At 46.8% G+C, this 20,810-nt stretch overlaps 1 protein-coding gene across 37 annotated transcripts in view; it reads left to right on the top strand.

Annotated features, from left to right (window-relative positions):
• Positions 1–20,810, top strand: part of FHIT (fragile histidine triad diadenosine triphosphatase) — a 771,770-nt gene that overhangs the window by 584,548 nt on the left and 166,412 nt on the right. The window lies entirely within an intron of this gene.

Here is a 20,810-nt window from a genome sequence, read left to right as displayed (position 1 = left end):
TCCTTTCGCTGGAGTGAAGGACAAGCACATGTGCTAGACAAGCTGGAGTGAAGGACAAGCACTTGTAAGTGTTGATCTCCAAAAGTCATGCCTCAGATCATTGTGAAGCAGGAAATTATTCTGTGGGAATGCAGATGGATTTCCTGCGTGTTGTCGCCTTTCTTGATGCATAATTTTCAGCCTTCAGTGTTTCCTGGTAAAGTTTTATTTGTTCGTGAACACCTCTCATGCGGTGAGCAAAATGAAGTGAAGCAACAAGTTGTAATATTTTTTATGACAGCAAAGAAGCCTCATTGCAATACTGCTAGGTCTAATATTTTAAAATACAAGGAATATTATCACCATGCATTAGCAGCCAGCTATCTCTCTGCCTTTCCTGCTTAGAGGATTTAGTATTAAAACACTCCTTTCTACCTAGAGACTCGTGTGTCTAGAATAGTGTTTGACAGACACTTTTTTATGCCAAGAAAGGGTAAAGTGACAAGGAGATGCACACTAGAGATGTCAGTTCAGAGCATCCTGAACCTGGAATTGCTAATGAAGTCTCTTCTGTATCACACAGATGATGTGCCAGTGCATTTCAGCTTCAAGAGGATACAAGTACAAAGCAGTCAAGGGTACCTTCCTTATCACATAAGAAAAGAGGTTAAAAACACAGAAGAATGAGACTGTAATTCTGAATGGGAGTATTCTATTATTCATAAAGTATTTTGTTTCTGTAGAGAATCATATTATGAGATGACATTCAGATCTGACTGCTCTTTTCGACTGTTGTGCCGTGCGGCTGCTCCACGTTCGGGGGTCTCTCGTCACCGCGGTGCACGCGCGCGGCTCTCGTCGTGGCAGTGATGGACATCGGGAGGAGGCGGCGGAGGGAAGGGTCCATCTCCGTTCCTCATCACGGTGATGTGACCGACAGCTTTAATCAGCACAGTAGGATGCTGGGAGGTTTAATACCGGGGGGTGTACATATATATACATGTGCATATGTCTGTCCTATGTCATAATAGGCATGCATTTCGCTTTGTCCCTAAATGCGTACACGCCACATGCTTTATAATACGGTTCGTGGTACTGTATTACATAGGCCCACATTTTAATTGTGACACTTCAGGAGTAATGCATATATTTTCCACAGTTCACTTGGAACAGTGTGCTGTGTACAAATAATTCTTCCTATCTCTTCCTAAATGTTATCTCTTCAGGAGATAAGACATATCTGTAAAGAGAGATAATGGGTTTCTTAGCTCAGTACCGTGATAAATATAGATACTGCATGATGAGATTCAAAACCAGGGTCTTGTGTGCCAAGCAGTGCACCGACGCTACCTCTGTACAATTGTATCAGGGCAATTGCATCTTCAAATTAGTAAGGATCAATCTTTCTCACTGCAGGTTAACTGTCTTCCATTTTGTCTTAAGGGTGAACATTAGTTTCTTTGTAATCTGACAGCCTGATTACCACTGCAGACCCTGGTAGGAATTTGGAGAAACACTCCTCAGCTATAGCGCATTGCAATCCAATACGGCAAATAAATAAGTCTTCGGAGACATCTGATTTACAGTCACTTAACAGTTCTGAGGGAAAAAGCCTACCGCAAATTCCTTCCTCTAATACCTTTTTCAGCGCTTGTATTCATCCTAAATATCTCCTTGTAAACTTATTATTGGATGTTAGAAAGAAAATTTGATTGCATTGCGAACCATGGGCTGGCAATGGTAAATGACGGCTCATCCGTCGTGGGTGCATGCTTCCCCGCCGGGCTCTCCGCCTCCGCATCGCTGCAGCCCTGGGATTTCTCTGGGCAAGGTGTGGATGTGCCCAGGCCTCCCGGCTGCAAAGGAGGCTACTCACTGCCCTTCCCGGGGGGGTGTATAACCCACACGGGACCCCTGAAGGGTTGGCTTTGGTAGCAGCGAACCAGCCCCTTCTATCCCTTAGTAATTACAGTTCAACTCTGCCTTTGACAGCTTAACACAACCAATGTGATGTAAGGTGGATGACTGCTCCTCAAACTTCAGAGCACAAATACCTTCTGGGGACTATAAAACTACGCCATTAGCACAAGTGGGAGAAGCGAGCTGCTGCTGGGTGCCTGGGATGCCAGGGCCTGACTCCAGCTACTTTGTCTAACAAGGGAACAAAAATCTTCGTTATTTGTTTTGCATGCAATCTGCATTTCTCCTTTCTGAGGGTTACTAGACAGGATAGCCTTGCACTAGGACTCGGAGAACAGCAGTAAGTCAAGAAGCAGCTAGGTTGCCCGAGTCCAAAGATGCCAATAGGCACACCAGGTTCTTTGGGTAAATGTGGGATCTTTTATTAGACCAACTAAATACTTGGGGGAAAAAAGAACTGTTTTTCCAACTATTTAGTTGGTCGAATAAAAGATACCACGCTTACCCGAAGACCCTTGTCTGCCTGTGTCCTTAGACCAATACAACCGACACTCCTCGAAGCCCGGACAGGCACAAAGGACATGCAAAGGCTATTTTTGCCCTATTCCCAGAGGTGTGTGTAAGGAAGTGCTTGCTCCCCAAGCTGCAGGTGATTAGCTGATCGTTTGGCCTGGCTGGCAGCTGGAAGGGATGACCCCTAATGAAGAGCTCCAGGAGGACGGTGCTGGAGAGGGAAGAGAGGGCAGGCTGCTGTTTTGGGCAGAAACCCAGAGCTATAATGATGCCTCTCCTCATGTCCAGAAGGAGCAGAGGGTTGTGCTGGGGATTATTGGTGGTTTTTGTGAAGAATGAAACTGGCCTGAGGACCTGAGAGCGGAGCTGACTCCCCTGTGAAAGGCCGCAGGGTAAGCAACCCACTGACCTCATGCGTTTTAAGCATTATTTGATGTCCCACCACAGCGGTTGGGATCCTATAGATTGGGCTGGAAAATATTATTCCTGACTCATTTTGGCCACCCAATGACACGTGCGGCTTTGCTCCCGTGGATCTACCCTGTGAGCAAATGGAGTTCAAGTGTCCAGGATCAGAGCTGCTGTTAGCGCGATGGCCAGCGATTCGGCAACTAAGAAGCCCCGTGCCGACAAGCTGGACCTGCTTGCTGGCATTTGCATGCTGCCCTGATCCTGCTGCCGTTCGTGCTGAAGACGCTCTGCAAAGGAACGGCAGGCTTTGCACGCAGGAAGGCTGCTGGCGTGGAGCCGTCATTGATATACTCTGAGAACGAGTGGCGCGAAGGGTATTTACCCAGACGCCCCGGGAGAGCGGGGAGCTGTGTCTGGTTTGTACTTTCATACATCTTCACCGGGCTCTTTGAAGTTTGGGGAAGTCTTTGTAAAGAAGCAGCCATGCAGGTAAATGTTAACCTCGGGCCCTGTTTAACATGGTGTAGCAGCTTCTGCTAAGTGGTTCATAAATGCAAAAGCTCCTGGGAGGAACGGAGCAGCAATGGAGACTGATGCTGGCATTGTGCCAGCAGCCAAGCCATGGACATAAAGCCAAGATAAAAGCACTGAGCCCCCATATAAGCAACTTAGGGCAGCCCGGGGCTCTCAGACCACCTCTAGTCTGGAAGGGGACTTTCGACTGCCAGCCGTTTACCTTCCCAATGAGCGTTGCAGCCCCGACGAGCAGGGCTTTTTGAAGCCTGTGAGGCGAGATGAAATGACTGTTGGCTCTGCCGTGTTGGTTCCCTCGAGGGCTCAAGTCAGCAGCGAGTTATTGGAGAAGTGTGCAGGTTGAGGAGAGGTCAGATAACCACCTCCCTATGTGGGAAAAGAGAGGACAGGCAAGACTAGGATCAAAAAGGAGGAAGCGGTGGGGTCTGTGCCCTGGAAATGGCCAGACTGCGGCAGTGGTGTGCGCTAGCATGCATGAAGCTTTCAGGCCTTTTGCAAGCAGGACTTGATTGCCTGCTCATTTGAATTGAGAAGTCCAAAGAAGGGAAACAATAAGAATTCAAGTTATTAAAGTGTTAGGCAAGAAAAACGGGGGTGAGTTTAGAAAAGCCCCGTTTAGATCGGTCCTGGAGCCTGGTGGCAGCATCCAAGCCGCAGCCAGGTACGCCCGCCCGCCCCCAGAAGCAGCAGCAGCACCGGCAGCAGCGTAACAAGTTATGCTGCCCTGCAGCCATGCAGATTTCTGTGAAAATGTGCTACTTATGCAAATGGCTCATAAAAAGGGCAGAGTCTGGCCCCAGGCACATTTAATAGTGCTCTCAGACTTCACCAGGCAAGTGTTGCTGCTTGCCTCCTGCTTTTGATAGATGGAAAGTTACTGCTAATGCATTTTTAACTCTAAAGTATTGTAGTGAAACTGTCACCGTCTGAAATGCATTCTCTCTTCTGCGTGTATTAGCTCCCTTAGCATGTCAAACGCCGCTAACTAGATAAAAAGGGGCAGCTGCAATGAGATGGATCTGCTCATATCATCCCTACTTATGAACTCAATTTTCTTGGTGCCTGACCTTTGGGTTACTGAGTAATACATCACGGTCCAGATCCTCCGCTCCGATAGAGCTCTGCTTGGTGCAGCAGAGAAGGGAGGGAGGCAGATTTAAGCGTCATCACCTTTGTGATCCCCAGGCCGCTGGGGGTTGCTTGCACCCCTAGTGCCATCTAATTGATCAGGACTGGTGTAAATTCTGCCCAATTGCCCCAATTCTATAGCGAGGGCTCATTAGTGCTCTGGCCTGACACCCGGCATGCAAACGTGGGGGCCATGCCATGACTCTCTCCAGCCAGGGACTACTCCTCATGCAAAGGATGTCCATAGACACCTTGGTGGTGGTGTTGGTGCTCGTTAGGAGTGCTAGGATCTGGGCCTGTCGGTACACCTTGCTCCTCAGGCCCCTGCTACACATTACACAATTAACAGGCTCATCGTGCAGTATATTTAAACCGGCCGCACATGCAAAGTAATTATCACGAGATAAAAATAACTCTGCAGGTATAAAAAGAGCTAACCAGCTGTGAAGTTAGTGCTTGAAAATGTGCCACAACTCTCTAGCTGGTTTCTATCCAGCTTCAGTTTCAACATGTAGCAGAGCCCTTGCAGACCCACCGCAATCACAGGTGTAAGGACGTAACCTATAGCAGTGGTTCTCAACCTTTTTAGACTGGAGGCACCCCTAGAAAGGGTCACAGCACCCACTGGAAAATGCCAGTGTTTAGTTTTCAGGGGTGTCGGTTTGTTATTTTGCCTGTAGAAAAATAATAGGGTTTTTCTGTTGCAAAAACCTCAGGGAGACCACAGCCTGGGTTTCCACTTGAAATCTCTGGGTTTCTACTTGTGCATCATGCTTGTAAACCTCACAGTGCTAACACTGCGCAGCCCCCCAGGGCACCCTTGAATGGATCTCGATGCCCCTCAGGGCACTGCGGCACCCTGGTTGACGGTCACGGAGCTCTGCTTCCAAAATTTCCTTGCACCTTAGCATACAGTATTGGCCTGTGGATCATGTGGCTATTTTTAAAAGCACCTGCTGGGCTTGTCGAAGCCTGCATACAGACCTTTGAGCACGCACGACCCATCCATCCTGCGTGTGTACCGCCTGGGCACACAGCAGCCTGCATGCCTTGGGATTCAGTCCTGCCGGGTGTCTCTAAATGTGTGGTTGCTGCTAAAGGTCTGTCTGAGGCTTATTTAAAACCCTGCCCGTCAGGACGCAGGCAGACAGCATGTTCACGGTGGCATTATGAAAATACAGTAGATAGATGACACAAATCTGTGAACTGGGCTGAAATCCTGTGGTTTCAGTTCCACAGCTTTTAGGTGGCATTTGTGTGTGCCCATCCCGAGCTAGCCGTTGGTAAGAGCGGGCTTTTACCTCCTCCACCACTGCCTAGCAGTAAGGTGCAGACGTAGCTGCCTCCTGTGTGAGCTGCTTTGGGAGAGCTAATCCCAGTATAATTCACATTGCCCTGCAAAACCAGCATCCATTGCACCGTATGCACCTGTGCGCAGTCCTGTTCGTTTTCCACTGGCTCTTTTCGGTAGTTCTTTGTGTGCGTCTCCACTACAGCACTCTTCCTACCACATCCCTCTTTTCAGCTGCAGCCAGCGCTGCTGTAGGATGCACCATACGGCTTCTGCATGTGAGGTACATCTGTGCTGATTTAGGCCCGCCTAGTACTGGTCAAGGTTAGGCAAGTTTTCCACCCGTACCCCCAGCAAATGTTTCTCCAACCTTGACCTGCCACGCGCCCTGCTCCTGGGCTAGTGTGAGCACCAGCTGCCCAAAGTCATTGGATGTGTGGCAGTTGTATTACATGAATGGGATGAGACCGCCGGCCTCCTAACAAGACGCAGGGTTTGTAGCTATGGTGTCCCAAGAGGAAAAACGAACACATTCATTTATCGGCTTTGACCCCACTGATCTTGCGCTTTCGTGTCTTCAGATTTTGTCAAGCATTTTTGTTCCCGTGCAATGTGTAGTTTTCAGACTTGGATCCCGTGCTACCTGATTTGGGGAAGGAGCTGTTGGGGATCTGAAAATCTGTCCTTTCCTTCATGGCCTAAATCAGCAGGTCCCAAACTCGTCACCAATTTAAAATGATACAACCTTAGGTACCACCAGCAAATTTTTGTCATGTAATTATAATAAATCTGTTAATGCGTACCACTGACAGGTTGTCTGTGTACCCGTACCACAGACTGGGAACCGCCGGACTAGATAAAGCTAGTCAGCATTTTTTTTGTTAGTAAACCATTTTTTCATCAATAGATGCCAGTTACTTGAGATATCACATTTACTCAAAGAGCCTGGCCTGCATTATGTCCTTAGACCAACAGGCCTACAGCCAAAACCCCAGTTAATTGATACCAAACCTGTTAGCAACTTGGGAGCCATTTCTGTAAATCTCCTAACCAAATGCTTTGAGGGGAATTTTTTGAAGCCATGGACATGTTCCCATTTGAGTCTTTTTTGAAACTCAGAAGTTTTGTGTGTTTTGCGTTAAAATTACTCTGTTTCGAGATTTTGAGTAAAGTGGGAACAAAAATGGTTTTTAAAATGGGCAAAATCCAAGACAAGTGTTTTATAATCCTCATGTAGTTGTAATTAAAAAGTCGTAGTTCACAAAAAACTGTTGAGATTTTGAGCCAGTTTGGGATCTAAGCAGAAAACATTTTCCAGAGTCTCTAACAATTTGGAGATGCACAAAATGCTTCTCCTCCAGCCCTAGAATTAGGCAGGGAGCATTCAGCCTGCGGTACATGAGTGTGTGGGAAACAGGCTGTCAGATCAATTTATTCCTAGTGTGACTCCAGTCACTCGAATGGCGTTAAACTAGAGATGAATTTAGCCCATTGTACTGCATACAAAGAGGCTAATTTTCAAATTGCAATGCCACTGTTAGATGTCCAGGTCTTACTTCTGAGCTGCTAAGCAGGCATTTAGGGGCTTATATGGACCTGACAGTACATCTGCAAACCTGTCTGGGAAGCAGTTAATACTTGCTAAACTTAGTGGGTGCTTAAGTGCAGATGAAGGTCAGAGTTTGCTGAAGCACTTCTGTGAAGAGGACTGTTTTCTCTGCACCAGAGCCCTGTTACGAAATGGAGTTGGTGAAATTCTGCCAAGCAAATAATAACTACCTGCCTAAGCCCTGCTGTATCTGGGAGCAAAGTAAGAAGTCAACACACACACACAACCCACCAGTTTCAAGATCACCATCAATGAAAGACATTTCCTGTTATTAAAGCAGCCCGGATTGCAGTGCCTAATGAAGGGTCAGTGCCTCAAGCGTTTCCTCCGTAGTCCCATCTTGTCTGAGTATTCAGCTGCAAAAAATAAGTCGGAGCTGAAACTGGGCTTAGAAACCAATCCGTGAGTGAATATTTTAGAAGAAATACATTTCGAAAGACCGTTTTTTCATGTTTTTGGTTATGAGAAGTGAAAAGTAAGAGCAAGTGCTTTTGGGTCACTTTCTTCTGTTTCTCTCCTTCCCTGTTTCTCTACAAAAATTAGCTTTGGTGGTAGTATAACACGTTGCTGGTAATATTTGGCAATATAACAGGCTCTCCCGTGCTATTTATGGGGGGCTATATTTGCAGAGTTCCTCCATTGCTGATGGGCGTACAGAGCTGGAATTTCTCGTTGCAGACACTATCGGCGTTTTCAAGGTCTGGGCTGATGGTTGCTTCGTTGATGAGGGACTGTTTTGCTAAGCGCGTGACGGGTACTTTTTGTTGGAGCACGGAGGCAGAGCGATCAAAGTTTACAGGTTTGCTCCTCACAAGCGCAGCCTCGTCTTCCGCTAAAAGAATAGCGCGTGTCGAGGATGTGCTGTGATAGGCGTAGGCGGTTCACACGCTGCACTTACCGGTCTTTGGTATAAGCGTCTGCTTTCTTCCTATTGTTAATCACACACAGGTTGCAGATCATTCCCAGCTTTCCTGCCTCAACAGAAAAGCCTGCCTGAGCAAGTGTTAGCAGTGTGATGCTAATTCACGGCACCAAGGACGATGAGAGTTAAAGGAGCTGTGGAGGGGCCTGGATAGGAGTCCTCTTCTTCCCTCTGACACTGACTGGCTGTGTAACCTTGGGCAGGTCACTTCTCTGCTCCGTTTCCCCTCTACCCTCTCTTGGGATTTTCTATTCAGAGGATAAGCTTGGAGCTGGGACTTCCCCCAACACTAGGTTTGTACAGCATCCGGCCCTCAGCCCCAATCCTGGCTCTGGGGCCCCCATGGTCCCGTCTACATGTTCATTAATGCGCTGTAAGTATAGCGCATTAAGTTTAGTACCTGGAATAGCCTGTATAGCATGTAATAAACTGTAATAGTAATAACAAGTATTAACTTAATGCTCCGTAATCAGTGCTACTGCACAGTAGCACCGGCACACGCTTTTTTGGGGATGATAATGCTCAATAGAGTCATTCCGCTGTGCATTAACACGGTTTTTGCCTCCCGCGCTAATGCGCAGTAGAATTACTCTACTGATGTTCTAGCGTCTTGTGTAGACATACTTCGGTGTATGTGTAACAGCAGTGCAGGAATGACTATAAAGATTTCTTAAACTTTGCTAAGTCAGGAGAATGGTAAAGAAAAACAGAGGAGGTTAATAGTTTGAGCCTTCCTGTCCTACTATTACTCTTGTGCATTTAAAAATATGGCCCAGCCAGTAAGAGTTATCTTCTTTCTGCGTATGTGTCAGGGAAGGAGGAGACACCTGTAAATAAGAAGAGGGAAAGGTCAGAAGAAAAATGCTGATGGCAACCTCAGTAATGATTTGAATGATGTTGTGACAGCCCTTTTCCAGTCGATGCTGCTCCGATGCTTGCTAAGAGGTGTCATGTTGCTCGTACTGCAAGTGAGGACATCCGCTCCCTCCGCCTGCGTCTCACCTGCGACTTAGCTAACAGAAAACAATGGAAATCTGCCTCCGTCTCCATACCCGCTTCGTCTTTGGGTCTTTGCTGAAGTTGCCAACAAGAGTGCCAGGCTACTGACCGCGACGATGGTCACAGTCGAGCAAAACTGTATCCTAGTCTGGTGCAGAAGGTCAGACTCCATCTTGTGAGCCTCCTGTTTGAAAGGCTGTGATTACTTTTATAATTTAGTGAGCTATAAAAGTTACTGTCAGTTTGGATAGGGACAGCTGTGAGCAACAGAGAGAGAGGAAAAAATCCACGCAAAACTTACCCCTTCCTGACATGGACTCTGCACATCTGTGCTTCAGGGAGAATTGCAAGCCAGGGGAGGGGTTGTCCGTCCTGTGGAAGCTGGGCTACTTCGGGGATCTTTTTGTTTCTCGTAGTTTAAAACTTGCCAAGACATCAGCCTGCACTAAATGCATGTGCAGAATTTCAACTGGACAAAAAAGCACCTTTTCTACTCAATTTAAGTGCGGCTAAAGGTAAGAGTTGAAGAATCCTTCCCGCTCCTGTCAGGCGGAAATGCAGGGAAAGATGTAGTAATCCTTACTGCTTTAACTTTGACAGACTGCAAAGTATCCAGATGCCAGGGTCAAGAAGAAAGAAACGTGGAGAGAAAGACAGCAGCTGCTTTGATTTAAGCTAAGCGTTTTAGACTTTTTTTTAAAACAGAAGGCAAATTTATAATATGTTTTCTTGAATTATCTTGAATGGCAAGCTACCCAAAGTATGAATTAAAGTGGACAAGTTACAACCCTCAGGAAAACAGAGTTTGAGTGGGATCTGCCAGAGACCCTGAACTACAGCGGCATCACACGTCCCCGGGATAAGAGATGTGCCGACATTTCAATGGAAATTAACCCCGTTACCCTAAGTGGGAATAAAGCGCACGCATCAGTAAATATTTATTCTACCTCCCGCGTTTGAGACGGCTCTTATTTCTACAGCCAACTAGGTGCTGTTCTTTAGGGATTTCATAAAAGTCATATGAATGTTAACTTTGTGTCTTTGATGCTTTATTTTATTTCTTCAGAGCCAGTAGTAAACTTACCATTGCAAAATTGAGATTTTTTCAGTTGTAAAATTTATCTCAGCTCATCTGTCATGGAAAATTTGCCCCTTAGGACTACTTGGAACAGTATCCCAGGTGTTTAATGTTGTTCACCTAATGAAGGCACAACTCATGAAAACAACTATTGAACTCTGGTACACTTCATGAATATTGAGAAGGCATTCAGATTTCAAATGCATGTACTAGTAACTGGGTCCATAAACGGCTGCTCCGGCAGCCAATGCTCTATGAATATTTCCCCAGAAAAGCGTGTCCCACTTGTATCTTGGTCCACTTTCGGAGATGGTTTATATTTCTGAAATCTGCACGATCAGACCTGTACGAGTAGCGCTGTCATTAGTCAGGGTATGGCAAGCTGGGTCGATTCTTTGGGAACTACAGCAGTTGTTAATGTACCTTAATGGTCACATTATTTTTACCCTGATCAGGAAAGATCAGTTGGATTTGGCTTCCTGGGATCAATAGCGGCTGCAATATTAATCAGATGCCCTAGAAAAAAGGAGTGGAAAAGCTGGGTTTATGGAGCCAGATGTCTCTTGGGGCAGCATCGGATGGGCACTGGGGCATAGCGAGACTTACCGGGGTCACGTGGTGCAGTGTTGGTGACAGGGGAAGAGGATCGAACCCAAGTGTCATAACCACTACATAGGCTACCCTTCCTCCCCTAATCCCCAGGGCCACTGGTCTTGTGGCCTGAGCAGACCCCATTGGGAGGGGAGGTGTGGGTGCAGCCAGGAGCCAAGGGGTTAACATGGCAGTCGCTAGGATAGGGACCCCCGTGCCCCTCTCCCGCTGTCGTCTCTTCTGAGTTACTCGCTCTCTTGTTTCAAACAGAGTCGACGTTCTGGATGGGATCGGCTTATTTGTTGTTTTCCAATGAATAAATGCTCAGTCCAAAAGGAGGCTAGCTCGATAGGTTTTTATTCCTGCTGTATTTTATAGTAGCTTCAGACTTCATTCGGCCTTGAGGGCTGTGCAGTCTCCTGGCATTTTGTTTTCTCTGCGTGCCCCGTCTGAATGGGATCAACGGGAGGTTAGTGTATCTGGGGTAAGAGAGTCGAGATCCTCCCCATTGCTCTGAAGACAGAAGTTTGGCCTTTGCATTTGAAGCTGAACGTGCGGGTCGTTACTGCATGAAATGGCCTCAGCCTTTGGAGATACTAAAAATTATTGTGGAAGAGTTGCACTCCAAAGCCGGGGCTAGCGCTTGGTCTTGTCACTTGAGGAGCTAAGTCGGTGTCTTGTTTCTAGCCCCCCGATCTGCCGTGTGTGGTGGGTTGTTCAGGTGTGAGCTGAAGAGTTTGTGATGAAGTTTCACTCGCGGCTCTGAGTTTCCTGGGTGTTATGGTTTTCAAGCCAGACTCTTAATATCATTTTAATGCAGTTTTTGTGTCTGAATTAATATAATAAATGTCAATGTTGAATAGAATAAGGTCACTTTTTACTACTTTGACCAGAAGTGTAATCTTCCAAGATTCAGTTTTATTACTATTATAACAGTCAGACTGGATAAGGTCACCAATATTTCTTTCAAAATGATGTAATATATGAAGACATTCTTTACCCCAACTTCATTTCCTGCAGTCTGGTTTTATGCTGTGTCGTGTGTTGACAAAGATAGACCGTGGGTAGTTCTGCTTGTAAATCCAGTGACAGTGTTTTGTATTATTTTTATAAAATGTTCAAATGTGTGCATTTTAACTCATCCTCATTAAGGCCTTATTCTTTGCAAAGGAGTTGAACTTTTCAGTGTTTGCACTCTCCTAATTCAAAAGAAAAAAAGACATTTTCTTCTTTGAAGAAAATGCTGCTGTACACTACGCAGCATGATGGAAATGATCTGGCTTTTGTCTGCTGGTGGTGTTGTACAATGGCAGGAGTTACCACAAGGGTTAAATTTCAAAGGTAAATACACCGAGTGCGTGTATAAAAACATGAGCTTGAACCCATTCTGCTAAAAATACCCTGCGCTCTTTTTGAAAGCTGAAGTAATTGGGCACCTCCGCTCCTTTTCACACTGCCTGACTTCCAGCTGAGACTGGGGTTTTTTGGTGTTTTGTTTTATTGTTGGGGGGGGGGGGTTGGGTTTTTTGCTAAACTCACAAAAATGTGGACTTGCCAAAGACAAGAGGCACAGTTCATTTTCATGTTGGGTGAGGGGTGAAAGGTTCTTTGTTTTGGGAAGTCTCTCTGTACTGCCCTTCATTGAAAATCTTTCCCAGGTTTCAAATCTTCTTCCTTTTCTATAGAAATCTTTCTGAGTTCTTTCAGAAGATGGAGCAAAATGTTATTTATTATTTTGCAAGGCCTACTTCCCTGGAGAAGAAACACATTGAGTAGCTGTTGTGCAGGCTGGGACAGGAAGAATGAAGGGGTTAAAAGGTTTGGTCACATCCAGCACTGACTAAATGATATAAGGCAAAATATCAAATAATAACCTCTTCTCTATTGCAGAAAGGGCCTTGTTGCACCTTATGCTGTGAGCTGCACAACTGTGGATCGGTGTCAGTGCTAGCTTGGAGTTTGCACAGGTTGCCCCCTTAGTCTAGATACTTTCTCTGACTGTCCATCCTCCACCTGCTCAGCTGTGACTTGCCCCTGGAGGCCTGGGGAACAGGGGCAGGACTCGGAGCTGTACCTGAGAGCTGCAACTACAGGGCTGGTGAGCCAGGGCAGGTGGGGTGTGGGAGATCCTGGGATACTGGAGGATTTCAACTTGGGTGGCACATCTGTGAGGAGTGGCCACATCTTAATGCAACAGGAGCTGGGTAGCACAGTTCAGAGATAATCCTGCCCTGGAGTGGCATAACTTTAAGCCATATAACGAGCACTTAAAACCACTTTAAGGTGTTACTATGCAGACAGTGCAGGGGTTAAAAGCTCCAGGAGCTGTCCAAAATTACCACGTAACAAGGCCTTAAGTCTGTTGGGAATAGAAGCGGGGTGCAGTCCTCTTTTTCACATTCAGTTGGCTAAAGTAGTTTGGTACATCTTCCATTAGGCATCTTTGCTTAGTCCCAGATTATCTCAAGTGTCAACATTTGAGTGGTCAGAAGATTGCATAAGGTACCATGCCAACACTTTGTTTTAAAGGGATTATATGAAAAACGAAGAGCACCAGGCTGCTATTCCTACAGCTATCAGGAATTTCTCTGTTAGAGGAAGAAGTCTGCGCTGTGTGGCTGGATTCCCGGGGGCCAGACACCCTTGGTTGCCCAAGTAAGAGGTGGTTAGAGATACACGTCTATTCAGACAGTTTCAGATAACGAGTTAGTAGCTTGTTACTATGTTTTTTGGGGGAGGAGGGGTTCCCTTTGGGGGTTTTCTGATGGTGGGCTTCTACAGGTGAGCAGCGATAGCACCAGGATGGTAGAAGGAAGCATTATACAGAGGCTAGGCATATTCCTGGGGCCCTGAGTGAGCGTGCCCAGCTGTGCTCCTTGTTACATCTGTCCAAGTGGTACGGGGCGTACACGGTGCTTGCTGCCTCCGACTAGTTGTTGCGTGCTGGGGAGAACAGGTGGTCACTTCTGTCTGCTCATGCCTTAACTCATTCAGGCGTGTCTTGCTTGGGGTGATGGAGCGCTACCATCCAGGAGAGACATTTCCCCCATGCGTGCTAAAGGTAGTGCAAGCATCCTCATTTATCTGCCCTCTGTGCAGATGTGCTATGGCTGCTGACGATGGCTCCCATCCCAGAGCCCCAACCTTGCGGAGCATTACTGTTGTTTTGTGAAGCGACGGGAGATCCTTCGGGCTTGGAGAGATCGAATCGTGGCAAGATCGTAATCGTGGCATCTGCTGCCATTGTGGGCATGTTTTGTTTCACCCTTGCTCTTGCAGGCATCTCTCAAGCACATCTCCACTGAGCTGCCACTATTGGGGCTCCTATTTCAGGAAGTTACTTCTTTTACAAGTTTAGACAGTGTGCAAAGCAGAGGATGGATATCTGTGCATGTGTGCTCATGGCAGGGCCCCCGAGTGAGAGTTGCTCTGAACTTCCTGAGTTCTGAAATCGGGAGATTTCAGTAGCAGCCAGTCTGAAGTTGCCTTGGGACCCGTGTATAAATGCATGTCTAAAGGTAGCAATGATTTTAGATGGGTTAAAAGGGTATTTTTAGGAGCATTCTCGGCTCCAGCATGCTGGCCGGCTTCATAGAACAAGTATGACATCCGTAACCTACTTTTGTGCTTTGTAACGTCCCACAGTACATCGATGATACTCAGGATGTTATGCTTCCAGGGCTTGAAATAATGAAATAGGCTTCAGTCAACTTACATAAAAAAGTGGGGAAAGTAGTGGGGTGAGGAAATGGAAGCTGATATCATGTGGTTTAAAGGAAATCGATTCGAGATTGACTATTGCAGGTCAATTCAGATAGCATCTCAAAGTGGCTGCTTATCTGAAGCACACAAGGGTGTCTGCTGAGATTTCCAGCAGTTGGCTAGGTCACAACTACTGAGAAAATTGCTCCTTTCTGCAGGATTTTATTATTTCAGGTTTCCTGCTGCCAGTCCCAGCTATAAAAAGCAGCACAGAGGAGCATGCAACTTAAAGGATGCTACTGATGGTTTCCAACTCTCCAAATATCCTGGAAGGGAACAGTCAATGCCAGGGTGTTTGCTATTTTTTTTTGAGCACGACCATCCACCTGATTTGTAGCCAAACCAGGTTGACCTTGAAAGCACACTGCAAAGCTCATCTGTCCTTCATCGGTTGGAGAAGGGGGAGTGTTTGCAAGCAGGTAAACTTCATACTGCTTATACGCTGCTTGCTCGTTGTTGGGTAGAAGGATTAGACAAAGTCACTAGAGCTAAACCCATCTACCAAAGGCAGCCTCATTTTCCTGTGCACTCTTCAGGAAGCTAAAAATATATAGCCCAGTTCAGGCTGAGTCTGAGTTCTTAGCAAAAGCCCGAACCTGTTTGTATTTTATCCAGCTTTCGTTTCTCCATTCCGCATAGTAAGAGGTGGAGCTGTTTTAGCCTGCTACAACCTCCAGCATTTCACTTTGCAGAAGAGAAAAAGGCAGCAAAGCTTGGGGCCTTCGGACTTTGGAAGCAGGCTTAGCTGGGTGTCTCAGCAGCTGACCCAAGGTATAAGGTGCAGTTGTCAGTGTCTTGTTTGTGGGTGTAGGCTGGTACCGTGATTTCCTTTTTACTTTATTGGAGAAGGCAGCGACAGCCGTGCAGCTGGCATTTCATTTTATCAGAGAGACGATAAACTTTAAGTACATTTAAAAGAAAAAACCCAAAACTTTTTCCACTTCATTCCTTTAGATTTTGTGACAAACGTTGGGCTTTATTTGCATACAAATCACTTTCTTCCTGGAAAAGGCTGATTTTTGACTCTTTCAAAATGTAGTTTATCTCTGGAAGTTTTATGAGCTGGCTCTTTGTTTTCGGAGGCAGCCTGATTAGCTTATTCTGTTGCAGAAGAGATTGCAGTGACATTAAATTGCCTTTTGGTTCCTCTTTTGGGAACGTGCAGACTATCGTCTGCTACAGAGCATTCTTGCTTCCCTGTCCTAATTCCCGGTGTTTTTCCCCCTGCTCGTAATTTTGCTTGTCCTGCGCTTAGGAATGGATGTTAAAAATACAATAGTGTCCAGCAGCTCGTTTGCAGCCTTTTTCCCCCTAATTGGTCATCAGAGGTTTCAAATGCATGTGGTTTTGTTTTTTTTACCTCCCTGGTTTGGTAATGCTTGTCCTTTGTCCTTTTTCTTTTTGGAGGAAGTCGCTCAGAAGGGCCTAACGCTCATCGTCTGTGGCCCACCGTAGACGCAGGCATTTCTGTTGCCACGTGATTAATTGCGTGATAAAATCACCAACCTATTCTTGGTTCTCATTGTATCCCCCAAATAATCTGCAGTCTGTATTTGAGCTCACCTTGTTATCACCTGAGGCCCTGTCTTCGTGATTTCACCTTCAGAAGCGCAGCCATCCTTAGGCAGGCCAGCAGTGCAGAATGATTTATATCCAGGAAGAACTTTGAAGTCCCTTCAAACAAGCAAAAGGCCATGTTTTCTGCCTTTTTTGTCGTCCCCGCTGCCGCCAGTGCATTCGCTCCGGTTTCAGCGTCTCTTATGTCTTCCGCTCCGTATCAGTGACACTGAGACAGGACTGACTGCGCCACCAATTTCTGACTGGCCTGATAAGGACTCCGAGATAGTCATGCAGAGTCCGGGGAAAAATTAATCACAGATGTCTTTCATGCCCGAGGCAGGCATCAGAAGTACACAAAGTTCTTTGTGAAAGGAAGACAGGCAGGTTCAAAGGGATCCTGTGGAGAGAGCGTATTTAATTTCCAAAGTGCCTGGGGTGCCGGCCACCTTTGCAAGGCACGGGGCGGTAGCACGCTCCGCCGTCCACCGGCACGGGGCCAGGTCACTCGGGTGACATGCATCCAGCGATTGAATCTGGGGGAGGCTTCACCACCCAGGACTGTCGGTGCTTTGATTTGGAGGGATACCAAATGAGTCTTCTGTCGCAGCCCCCATGGGGCTGGCTTGTTTGTGACCTGCCAAAGCACGAGCCCATCCTCTAGTCGCAGTAAGACGACTTTGATGGTGACCACGGGGACCAGAGAAGTGCTGCGAGACTGTAATTTAAGGAGGAAGGAACAAATGTAGGACTGTAGACCAAATCCCTCCCTTGTTCTAAATCCATTGAAGTCACAGCGGGGTGGAAGGTGGAGCTGAGTCACTCGGTCTGTTTTATATTGCTAGACAGGCATAGATATTTCTAGTGTTGGCGGCCCGTAGTATTAGTGCATGTTGTTTCTGTCCCCGGTGCTGTAGGTAAGAGTCTGGAAAGCACCGTGCCGGGATGTTGCAGCATTTGGAGGTCCGTATGAGGGGACACAGTTACATAGGTATAAAACCTTAAAGTTTAGGCCCTGATCCAGCAAGATTCGTAGCCGTATGGTCTCCTGGGTTTCAGCTTTGGTTTTGTGAGCCGGAACGTGAGCCGTGGGCTTCGTTGCTCGATGTGCCATAGAGACTGTTGTGACCCTGGGCAAGTTATTCATCTGCTCCCTGCTTTCATTTGCTTACCCTGTGCCCCTGAGAGAGTCCTCCCCTGCCTCACGGAGGATGGTGGGAGGGTGAGATCGGACCTGTTTGCATTGCTGGGCTGGGGCTTTATGGCCATGAGCCGTCGGACTGCCAGCAGGTGCAGCTCCCCGATGACTGCAGCGTGGCACTGTGCGGGTTTGGGGAGGGCATATGTCTGCATCTCGCCGCAGGACTGATGCTGTGGGTTGGGACAAGGTGCAATGAGTGACTGAGGCTACATAGGGAGGAGGAGGAAGTCAGGCAGGCTAAACCCTCTTCATCGTGCAGATATCCAGCCGGTCTGGAGAGAGAGGCATGCAGCTCCAAAGCCTCTTTCTCAGGGTGTTGTTTTTTCCTTCCCATTCTCTTGTAATCAATTCATTTTGAATTGATTTTGCTGCTTTAAATAACTTAAGCTCAGATTTTATTTTCTACCCATGTATACCACGCAGCCAGTTCTGATTTACAACATGACATCTAACCAGCAGCGACTCTGTAATAGGAATGAGCACCTTTGGGTAATTTTAATAGCATCCATAAAGATGGAAGTGATCAGGTTTTACTAGCGGCTCATCACGTATTGTCTCACTGCAAGGCCTGTGCCTTGTTGTTGCAAAGCGTCCTGGGATTGTAGAGCATAACTTAGAGCAGTGCATAGGCATGTTGTCCTGTTGGGAGCTACTGGGGGTATGTAAGGACTGGCGCGGTTGCTGTGCATAAGAGGATGTAACTGCAGCTCCTGTCACCAGCTGGGCTGGGCTGTGTAGGAGGAAATGGTGTGGGGCCGTATCCACTCCCTTGGCAGAGGTTAGTAATGCCACGAGACTGCAATCCTAGCGCACCCCTGTGCAGGGAGCTTTGTGCTTTGAGCTCTCCAGGAATACCCTGTATGCCTCGGCCCGGGGTCTTGTGCGGGACATAGGGGTACAGAGTGGTTCTCTGCAGGGGAAGGGTTTAATTCCTTGCAACCGAAAACTTTTATGGTGCCAGCAGAGGGGAAGGACTCCTCCTCCTTTGCTTGAGCACCTGTGCAAGGCCTGGGCGCAGCCTGAATCTGGTTACTCAACCGTCCCTTGAAATCACTGACGGTGACAATAAAAAGAGCCATCAAATAGATCACGTCAGAAGAGTGCCTGGATTAAGGGCCGTAGTGAACCACGATGCAGCATCGTCTAATAAGGCAGTAATCTGTGCGTTAGGGACTTTGCTATTATGTAAAGGAACCAGCACGGCTTGTTTTTTTTCCTCGGTAACCCGCAGAAATGGTACATCATGACATGATGGAAAACATTGGCTCCTCGGTAGCCTGTAGAAGCCTAACTTGATTTACAGATCAGATCTGTGCTGATGACAGTGGAAGCACCAGAATGGTTCCTGCGACTGTGTCTGAAATCGTCTCCGTGCCGTCTTTATTCCAAACCCACAGACAGGAAATAAAACAGGTAATCACATTAAAGTAATGATTTCAGATGACAGGCACAAAAATAAGGTCATTCCCCCTCTGCTTCATTCTCTTGTTCCTGAATACTGGAGTCCTCAACAAGTGTTTGAATTTATGTAGCTTACATGGAGAAATGTCTGGGCCCAATGACGGGAGCTCAGAGTTAACAATAGCGTTCGAATTGTGCCTGAAGAGCTCAGCTGGGGATCAAGACTTTGCCGTCCAAACCCCCTGGACTGAACATCCAATTTCAAAGCAGAACAAGGGACCTAAATGCTGCTTCTCACCTCCCCCGGTGCTTTCCTGGACTTGAACATAGCTTTAACATCATTTTAGCATCCGTGTTCAAATTTTATTTTGTATTAATGCAAGGAATACAAGTGATGGCAAACTGTGCGAGAAGAAGCACACTCCTGACTTCTCGTGCGGCTCCCCGATGCCTTTGGCAGGTGAGTGAAAGTGCCTGTCTGGGAGCCCTTTGCTGTAACATGGGCAGTTACTCCCTGAACATTGTCTTAAATATCAAGGTTTTTGTGCTAAATTAGGCACGAAATATTTTGTCAAGATCAGTGTCCAGAGTAGAGTGGCTTTAAATTATGCATTTTCTTGGCAGTGTAACACATGTCTGGAACTCCACTTAAACACCGGGAAGGCTCCTCAGCCTTTCCGCTCCCTCGCCCGTCTCCCGGTCTTGCCGGAGAGGGGAAGCTGATTCACTGGGTCGCCAAAGTGGTTATCTTAATCCCCAGGTACACATGCTGCAGAATAAGCTACTGCTACTTCCCCCGCGATTCTCAAGGATCTCTATCAGCCCCAAATTATATTTTGCTGCCTTCTCATTTCAGCACCCGACAAGTATATTAACTTTTCGAGGACCGTTGTCTACCTCGTGTGCATATTGGGGCGCCTACTTGACTGGCTCAGCACCATGGACAGCCGCAGCCTTGCTTCTGCCTGAGCCTCTGTACCGCCACGTTAAATCGGATAAGTGGCGATAATCTTGTGCTTGGCAGAAGCTTCTCGTAACGTGCAAAAAGGAGGAGTATTTGTAGAAGCAGCAGCTAATGGGTGTATTACTCGACACAGTGAGGCACCCAGCTGTTGGCTATTTGCAAGGAGGGCCGATGCAAAAATGTAGAACTCTTGGTTCAGAGATGATACCTTTTATTAGACCAACAGAGAAATTACAAAAAAATATCTTTTTCTAACAGCTTTTGGGCTCACATACCCTTCATCAGGCTCAGGGAAAGTTAAAGATGGTAAAAAGTCCCCATACGTAGGAAATAAACTTCATTTTTGCACCTACCCGAACCTTCATTTTTCATCTAGCCAAACCTAGAACCCATGGTATTATATTGAAAGTAGTTTGATCCACTAATTGTAATAGCAGCATGTAACCATACAGAGTAAAGGCTTCATATAGTGCTTGCTTGCCCTGGAAGTGGACTTTTTAACCCTTGTATGAGGTCATTATGTAGGGAGGTTTTTGGAGTTATTCAAACGGGGGTATACCCGGTGTTCTTTGGGCAGGACAGTCTCTCTTCCTTATGGCCTTCACTCCTGTGCTTCCCTCCAGCCCTGTGCAGTACCTCTATAAACCCAAGTTTCCCAAGGCCATCCTATCCCTGAAGCCTCCTCCAGAAATAATTTACTGCGCCCTAAAATCTGAGTGTAAACCAACAAGAAACCGAGGCCGAAAGCTTCAGGCTGCAGATGAGGAAACAGAGTCCCCCGTTGACTTCAGTAGGAGCCAGACCATTCCCTACTGTTTTGGAAATTGGATTTTCAAAAACTCCAGGGAGCCGGGTGCAAAGTGGTCACTGGAAAAACCTTACTCGATTAATCACCTTTAAAAATACCACCCTAGTGAATGGACTTACCGCAGAGCAACTCAATTACCAAG

Source organism: Alligator mississippiensis, chromosome 12 (genome assembly GCF_030867095.1).
Source record: "Alligator mississippiensis isolate rAllMis1 chromosome 12, rAllMis1, whole genome shotgun sequence".
In the NCBI taxonomy this organism is placed as follows: Eukaryota; Metazoa; Chordata; order Crocodylia; family Alligatoridae; genus Alligator; species Alligator mississippiensis.
This window is presented reverse-complemented; position numbering and strand designations above follow the sequence as displayed.